Here is a 9,446-nt window from a genome sequence, read left to right on the forward strand (position 1 = left end):
TCAATCAATCAAAAATGGTAGTTGAGTTTATTTGGGGATGATCACTAATTTCAGACTTAAAAACATTTGACTTACCACTAACCTTAAGTTTGATGATGGGTTTAGTCGAATTGAGGATAAGTAATAAAGTGAGTCTTTTTTCTTTATATAAGAAAGAAACATCAACAAACACACACACATGGATGGGCCATATTGAATTTTTAGTGTCTCCAAAAGATATAGACGAATTTTAATTGAAATAAAAACACTAAAACAGTTTCAGAATGTAAAAATTATACAGGTCTATAGAAAAAATTTTCTTGGGTTTGGTAAATGTCATTTGTTGTATATTTTGTTTGTTGTTGATTTTTCTACTGTTAATTATACTACATGAAAGCCATGTTGGGATTAAGTTTGAGTCCAGAAATAGTATGTGTTTTCTTAACTGTCAACCCGGATTTGTTGGAGTTACTGTATTGCTTTTTATTTCTTAAATGCTACCTCAGACATAGGATTTGTGTTGGGATTAATAAAGAGCATGTTTGTTTTCTTGACTGCCTCACTTACTTAAGATTAGTGTTAGGATTAATGTTATGATTTTTAGATGTCATTTTGTCTAGTGATGCCCAACATACCTTTTCCCTGTTGTTATTCTGGTGTTAGCCGTCCAAATATGCTTTATTTGTGTGATTCCAAACTGCTTTAAAGGGGAATTAGATACACCGGGAGTCGATTTCTAATCACTATTATCATATCTGAGTTGTAGAACATACTTATGCGCATTATTATAAAAATGCGACACCTTTCTCTATATTAGTAGTATGTAATGAAAACTATCACATGAAAGGGAGATCAGATCAGTTCTTTCACTTGAAACACTGAAGCAATTTTCCAGCTCGTAAAGAGACATTTATTGTAGAGTTTGGAGAATACTAGTACTTGCTCAGTAGAGCATTTTTTTTATTACTGTAGCAAGGATAAGATCAGATGGTCTGGGAAAGGGTGATGATTAAGTGTGGCTTCTCTCCACAGTGGAAAAGGGAATAGTCTAAGATAGAGTTGTAGGCGAATTACTGGGCATGTGTTGAACGGCTTTTATAAATTGATTTCCAAACTAAAACATCTTTGGATAGGTCTTTATTTAAACTAAATAAAGTTGACATTTTCTTAAGAAGTCATTTCCTTAATTTAAGGCAAGATTTTTATACACAGGGTGCCCTTCCTGACGCCAACCGAGTAAGGTGATGTGGACGAGTATTTTTACTGAAACACCTTCTCTAGATGATTACCTACTCATTTTTTTTTTTTTTTCAAAATATTATTCCTCTCATGCTGACTCATTTCTATAAAGGTGTATGTGTATGTCCAAAGAGAGAAAGGGTCTGAGCAAAGAAAGAAAGAAAAAAAGAGACAGAAACAGACAGAGAGAAAATTTTAATAGAAATATGTTACACATTTTACCCGGGCAAGGCCGGGAAGTTTTTAATAGTAAGTAATAAACTTAGTTCATTTGATTGATCCATTTTATTGTTCGGCTGACAATAATTTTATCTTGTTAAGAGTAGCAAGTTGTGAACCAATACTTTTAAAAAAATACATGCGAAAATAAATTTAGTTCTGGGATTGAGTTATGTTTCAAAAATACAACAAACTCTGTTTTAATTGTTTTAATTAGTCATAATTTACAGTTAACTGAACATACTGACCCTCTTTAAGTTATCTAGGTATTGTTCTCGCCTTCTCTAACTCTATGTTGATTCAACCACTATCTAATATTGTTTTTTTTTTTTGTTTTTTTTTTTTGCAAGCATTTAGAGAAAGAGGGACTCTTTTTCAGAGAGGCCATCTAATGCCGTAAGCAAATTAAATAGCCAAGTATTACATATCTAATCCAGAGTCGATACGTTATCAAGATTAAAATAACAATACCTTAACAAATGTGGTTATAGAGTGTTATCAAAATTGTGTTAAATTAATAATTTAATAATCAAATGGCGCCGTAATAATTCGATGTAGCATTTAAAATCTTATTGAAAAATATTAATAATTTAGTTAGTAAAAAATAAATAAATAATAACAAAGGCGAAACAGAAATGAAACAAAGCAACTCCCGGGCAACGTTGGGAAGGTAGAGGTAGTTTAAAATAAGTGCACTTAACTTACTGACCTTTCAATTTTTATAGGTTTAGATAACACACTTTAAAATACAATAGCTTCTTTCATAATTCCACTTTTATTACATGATACGAATATACTTTAATATCTAAATGCTAAAAGCAGGCTAATTTCTCGCACTAACGCTTTAGGTCAAAACAGCTTATTTCAAGTTAATTCGTGTTTACTCAATAGCAGCACCATATCTATTTAGTGGTAATAAATTTAACTAATTTACACATTGTTATGAAAAAAGATCATTAATTAATTATAATTTGACATTGCTTTCTTTTTATTATTCAACAACTGTTTTGATTTGAATAGTATAAATAGTTCTTTAAATTTGATCATGACAAGTTTCAAGAAAAAATACACGATTAAACCCGGTTCTCCAACTTCCAACGTAGACCCCTACTACCGTGACTCCTTCTCCAACATCAGGGGTCTACGTTCTAACCTTCCAGAGGTTGAAACCAATTACTGGAGACTAAACCAGACCTTTTAATTTTAAGCGAAACTGGCATTGGACAGGCTATTTCCCTAGAAGAGTTCGCAATTAAAGGATACTCTAACTTAACTTCTAAATCTGACCCCCAAGATCGCCATGGGCATGGAATATGTGCCTATATTAGGGATAGCTTTCCATGTGGTAGGGACATCTCCAGGGAAGATCCTAACTTACCCTATATGTGCTTCCATGTTGCTTTAGCTCACACTACTGCATTTATATTTACTCTCTATCGCTCCCACAACAGCAGAGTTACTATCTTTAAAAGCATATCTGAGAAAATTGACAAGTCCTATCTGCTTATCCTTCAGCTAACATTCACATATGTGGAGACTTCAATGTTCACAACATCGAATGGTTGACCTACTCAAACAAGACCGATGATGAGGGGAGGTTCTGTCATGATTTCTCCATTGCCTCACTCAGATTGTTCAGGAACCCGACAGTGTGCCCGACAATGACGGCCAGTATGTGAGCCTACTAGACCTTTTTCTCACAACTTGCCCTGAACTATGTTCAGTTTCTGTTCTGTCTCCTCTTGGATCTTCTGACCACTCTGTTGTATCAATAAAGATAAAAATGAAATGTAATAAGTCCCCAGACGTACCTCTCCATCGTACAGTATATCGATACACTAAGGCTGACTGGGATAGCTTCCGTACATTTATATCTGATCTACCTCTGCATTCCATGTTTAAAAAGGATGTGTCCTCTATAGTATTAGACCTGACTGAATGGTTAATTGTTGGTATTAACCGTTTCATACCCTCTAAAAAGGTTCAGCAAAAACCTAACAGCCAGCCATGGTTCTCTCCAGAATGTGCTGCTGCCATTGCGCACAGAAATCACTTTTTCCACTGCTTCAAACGTAATAGATGTATGGAAACTAAAGCCGCTTTCAGGACTGCCAGCAACCATTGTAAGAAAGTAATAAAGAATGCAAGAGAGTTGTATACTCAGTCCGTTAAGTCCAAAGTAGCTGAGCAGCGGCTTGGTTTCCACCAGTTTTGGCAAATAGCAAACAGAATCCTGAACAGAAGCGTGTGCTCTATCCCAACTATTATCAATGGACCTGAGGTAATCTCGTCAGCATCAGACAAAGCCAAACTCTTTGTCAAGAACTTTGCAGCTAATTCTACCGTTTGCGACCAAGGCCGCCAACCCCCAATATTTCCTCCTGTATCAGAAAACATGCTATGTGATATACGTATATCTGTACGTGATGTTGCCAAGCTAATTAAAAACCTTGATTCCAGTAAAGCAACTGGCCTTGATGGTATTCCAATTATAGTACTCAAAAAACTTCAACCTGAACTAGCGCCCATACTTACAAAACTGTTTAAACGTTGTCTTAAGGAGAATAGTTTCCCATCTCCCTGGAAAATTTCATCAGTATGCCCTGTATTTAAGAATTCAGGTGATCGCTCATCCCCCTCTCAGTACAGGCCAATAAGTCTCCTGTGCGTCATGAGTAAGTTGCTAGAATCTGTGTTAAATACAGAAGTAATCAACCATCTCAACAAAAATAACCTTCTTAGTGACACTCAATATGGTTTCCGTTCTGCTAGATCTACAGCAGATGTGCTTACAGTTATATCTCATAGGATTAGCAAATCTCTCGACGGTGGCAATCTTTCTAGGGCAATTGCTCTTGACATATCTAAAGCCTTTGATAGGGTATGGCATAAAGGTTTACTTCATAAGATCGCTAGCTATGGTATAGCTGGAAAAGTCTTCTCAATTATTAAATCATTTCTTTCTGATAGGTTCATAAGAGTAGTATTTGAGGGGCAAAAATCAGAAGCTCACAGTATTAATGCCGGTGTCCCTCAGGGGTCCATCCTGGGCCCAACTCTTTTCCTGATCTACATTAATGATCTTCCAAATCACATCCTTACATCATTTGTAGACATTTATGCTGACGACACTACCATTTATGGTAGCACATCTAAGACAGTAAACGACCAAGTTCTCTCCAATTCTCTCTCCTCTGATCTTGAGCACGTAGTACAATGGGGAAAGGAGTGGCTGGTTACTTTTAATGCATCTAAAACCAAGCTTCTCTCTGTACATCATCAACATTCTGATCCACATCTGGCATCAATTGAAATGAATGGTTCTCGTCTTCAGAAGACCTCAAGTTTTGACAAGCTTCTGGGCTTGACCATTACTCCTGATCTTAAATGGAACACATACATCAAATCTGTTGCCAAGGCCGCTGGAAAAATGGTGGGATCTTTCTATCGATCCAGTAGATATCTCACTGCTGATGCAATTCTCTATCTATATAAGAGTCAGGTACGCCCAAGGATGGAATACTGTTGCCACATCTGGGCAGAAGCTGCTAGAAAGGACTTGTCAACAGACTTCAAAACCAGGTGTGACACTGCTCAAGATAAGTCCATCTAGCCATTAGATCAGCCAGGCTAGTCTAACGCCTCTCTGTCTATTTGGCTGACCTTTCTACCTTTTCTATCCTAGGATCAATGATAGCATTCTAATCCCCCATTAAAACCATACATTTTGGACATGTGCTGAATGCATTGAGATCCTGAAAAAAGGAGACCCTCTTGAGTGGTGTTAGTCACATAAAGTGCAACGACCCAACATACAAAACCTTTGAAGATAATATTGGCTATGACCAGCCTGCTCCACTCTATGTGAGCTACCCAGTTTCAAGACCTCAAACCCCTTGCATCAAACTAGCCAAGTTCGGAGCCATGGACTTACCTTGAGCAGTGTCATACCTGGTTTTGAAGTTTGCTGACGCAAGGATGCTGATGCTATGCACCATGCTCAACATTGCCAACTCTTTGATTTCCTGGCTTCTGCATACAACGCTATTGACATCTAGTGAAAAGGTTAGTTTTAAGGCCCTATAAGGTTTTTGTGAAATGTTATAAATTTCTCCTAGCAAACTCTTTGTATATCTTAGCATTAAGTGTAACTAACCTACACTTCTTCATCCCCTCTAACCATTTTAACATGTTTGGTTATCTCCCTCTTTGCCGTAAGGACTCAAGCAGACACATGTATAGAACTGGAGTTAATATTTTAACACCTTCTATTTGACTGGTGAATCTAAACTAGAATCGGACGACTTCATGTGCTTTAGACTAAATCTGCAACATAGCATTAGTTATATTTTGACCCAGGACTGTACTTTAATCAACCACGTCTCTGACAGCAGGGATGCAGCGCTCTCCCTGGATACTAGTGCTTAAGTACATGTATTTAGTGATTTTAATGTCTACTACAGTAATTGGCTTGGTTTCTCTAGTTACACAGACACAACTATTAGCATCACACGTAGCTTTTCTATATCCCATTCCTTGACACAGACAGTCACATTCTTGACCCATCTCCCAGATCAACAGGATCAGCAAGCCTACTTCTAGACATATTTTTAATTACAGTTCCCAAGGATTGTATAACAAATGCCCATAGCCCACTTAGGAATTCAGTTGTTGCGATACTGGTAGACATCAACCTAAACTCTCAATCCCAAGTTAAAGAGCCATTGTTCAAAACGACAAGGTATTTCAAGAAGGTTGACTTAGAAGTCATCAGGAATTACATCAGAGATACTCGATAGGGTAGTATCTTTTCTCGTCCTGCTAAGCAGTGTGCCAATGAGACTACTGAATGGTTCAAAGCAGTAGTTGAAGTGCAAGTTCTCACACAGAAGTTTTATAGCAAACTCCACTCCTCACAATGGTTTACTTCTAATTGCATAGCTGCCATCACTCAAAGGTAGCATGCATTCAGCAGACTTATCCGACATAAGTCCAGTACAAATAGTCAAAAGTATATAGAACCTAGAAATAATTGTAAGAGTGAAATGGTCGCACTCAAGAGAAAGCATACTGAAATCACCAGAAAATGCATTGAGTCGCAGAAATTAGGAACTTGCAATTTCTGGAAAATTTATGACAGTGTAGTAAATAATGGACAGTCAACAATTCCCCCACTATCCAACAGCCTTGAGGTTGTTTGCATAATATTTGAGTAGCCTGCTTGCCAAATAGTTAGCCTCCAACTCCACTCTCTCTCTCAGATTTTCCTTTGCAGACAGAAACCACTCTCGATGATCTTTCTTTTCACCCTTTCCCATGTTTGTGATATCATAAAAACCTTGATACCTTGAAGGCGTCTGCACCTGTTCTCATCCCAGTTAAAATATGAAAAAAATGCTCCACTGAGGTTATCCCTCTTCTCTCAAAACTCTTTAACAAATGCCTTACTGAATCTTGATTCTTGACTGCCGGAAAATTGTTTCTGTAGTACCAGTTTTCAAGAATTTTGACAAAAGAACTGACTCACTCAATTATTGTCCTATTAGCCTCCTCCCTTTCTTTACCAAAGTATTTTAGTCCTTAATCAATCAATCAAACACTAATCCACCACCTCATAGATACTAAAATACTTTCTAACTAACAATATGGATTTAGGCAAGCTCGTTATACTGTAGATATTCTAACTCTAATCTCTGAATGTGTAAACCTCATACTGTATAAGGCAGAGGAGGTTAAGACAGTAAATTTAGATATACCTACAGCCTTTGACAAAGTTTGGCACGATGATCTTCTCATGAAAATTAAATCATATAATATTACTGGATAAATACTTAACATAATCAAATCCTGATTAATCTTAAATGAGAGAAAAATTAGGTTGTCCTTGATGGCTGTACGTCCAAACAACAGGATATAAATGTGTCACAAGGATCGATTCTTGGACTTTTATTATCCCTCATATTTATGAATAATCTCTCTGATAAAATTGGATGTGTATATTTGCTTATGACATTATGTTCAGACATGAGGGGAAAATGAATGAGCACATACATAAGAATATGGCTGAAATCTTAGATAAAGACCTCAGATATGTAATGAAATGGAGACACTAGTCTCTCACTCCCAGATAAAAAGTATGGTCAACCTTTCTCAATGAATTTTAAGCACTTGTACATCCTTGATGTAAATACTCCCGACTAACCCAACTAATGGTAAAATCCCACCCCTAAATTCTAGAGATCTGTAAATGTTGGAATGCCTTCTACTCAAGTAGTTTCTTTTCTTGAACCGCTAGACTTTGGAATTATGGTCACTATTTCCCTGATTGCACTGATATGCAAAAGCTCAACTTCCTACATAGTATCATTGTAAATTTGGTTTCAAATCCACAAATCAAAGTGGCACTATGCCTTGTTTGAGGTAAAATAGCAGTAAAAAATTAGACTTCTATTAATAAATATTTCCAAATTTTCAGTTTCTTTGTATTTTAAAGGCTTTTTAGGATTTATAATACTGACATAACCTCCTATTTGAAAATTTAAATATATAGGCTTTGCATAAAATATTATTTATAGTCATTAAACACAAATTAAGCAAGATTTTCCAATTTTTTTCCTTTTGTTTGAGTGTGGTTTATCCTTTTTGTGACTGTGTTGAATTAACAAGTGACCTTACTTTAGCACATGTTTTATTAGAATAATTTCTTTTCTACTTATTTTGTTATTGTTGCTACTTTAGATGTTGTTTTTAATTTATAGTTTATTTGTTTTTATTTAATTTATTATTTTTATTTATTTGTCATGTGTATAGTTATCCTATAGTAAAGTTTATTTTATGTCTACAGTTGGTTGCTATTTCGCTTTTATAGTGAAGTAAGTTTTGGGGATTTCTAAAATATGACATTTTTTGCTTCTCATTCAAATATATTCTACACTCTACACAGATTCTAAATAACTACAGGTATTGATTTATCATATTATTTTATTTGATTATTGACAAGCATCTATTTCTTTAAGTTCCCAGTCATAGTTCACTAGTCATGTTGGACAAAGTTCTACAGTTGCAGCTTCTCTCAGCATTATTAGTTTTCTTTAAATAGTGATTAAATGGCATAATTTAATGATTTATGAGGAGAGATGTAGTTTAATATTAAATATGATTCGATGTATTTTGAGGAATCCGAGACATTTTGCTATGTAGACGTTAGTGTATAGAGATTTGAGGTCTACACTGGATATGATGAGGTCTTTCATGTTGATGTTTTGTTAACCAAACTTCTGCAAGAAATGTCAATTACCCACTATTGCACTGTCAACTCTTTTTTATTCTTATTTTGATCACTATTTATCTGTTTTCCTTTTTTTCCTTTTCTTCGTTTTCTTTCTCTTTTCCTTTTTCTAATTAATCTCTTCTGCATGTGCTGCAGATTTTCAAACACCCCGTTTTGCATCATCATTCTTGTTTTATTAGTTTTTCTCAATAAATTTCAGATGTCCACTTCTTTTTGTTGATATATAAAGATATATAAAGATAGCTTCCAGTATTTTTCATTTTTTAAAATTATTTTCAGAATGTATTATTTTCGTAGTATTAACGAGATTGTGTTTTACATCAAAGAGAGGGCAGTTATCTTTTTGTAAATGCAGATAAATTGAGCTAGAGTTTACAACATTTATGATGAAGGGGCAGAAAAGAGTACATTATAAATTATTATCATTGACTTTTTATTTATAGTGTTATTCTTTCTGAATTTATTTCAGCCGGTGGGATTGTCTAACTTGTTATTTGTTTTCCAATGTAAATATTTCTAATACTTCTATTTTTTTTCAATAAAGACTGATCGTGCATTAATAAAAAACGCCATAAAACCTTATAAAAAAAAAGAACACCGATCATTGACTCTGTTTTTTGATTGTTGGGAGGTAGGACATGGATAAACATAAAAAAAAATGACGTCGAAGGCAGAAAGAAAACGTATCAAACTGGAAAGCATAATAAGAAAAACGGAA

Source organism: Euprymna scolopes, chromosome 1 (assembly GCF_053919585.1).
Source record: "Euprymna scolopes isolate OS-2025 chromosome 1, ASM5391958v1, whole genome shotgun sequence".
Taxonomy (NCBI): Eukaryota; Metazoa; Mollusca; class Cephalopoda; order Sepiida; family Sepiolidae; genus Euprymna; species Euprymna scolopes.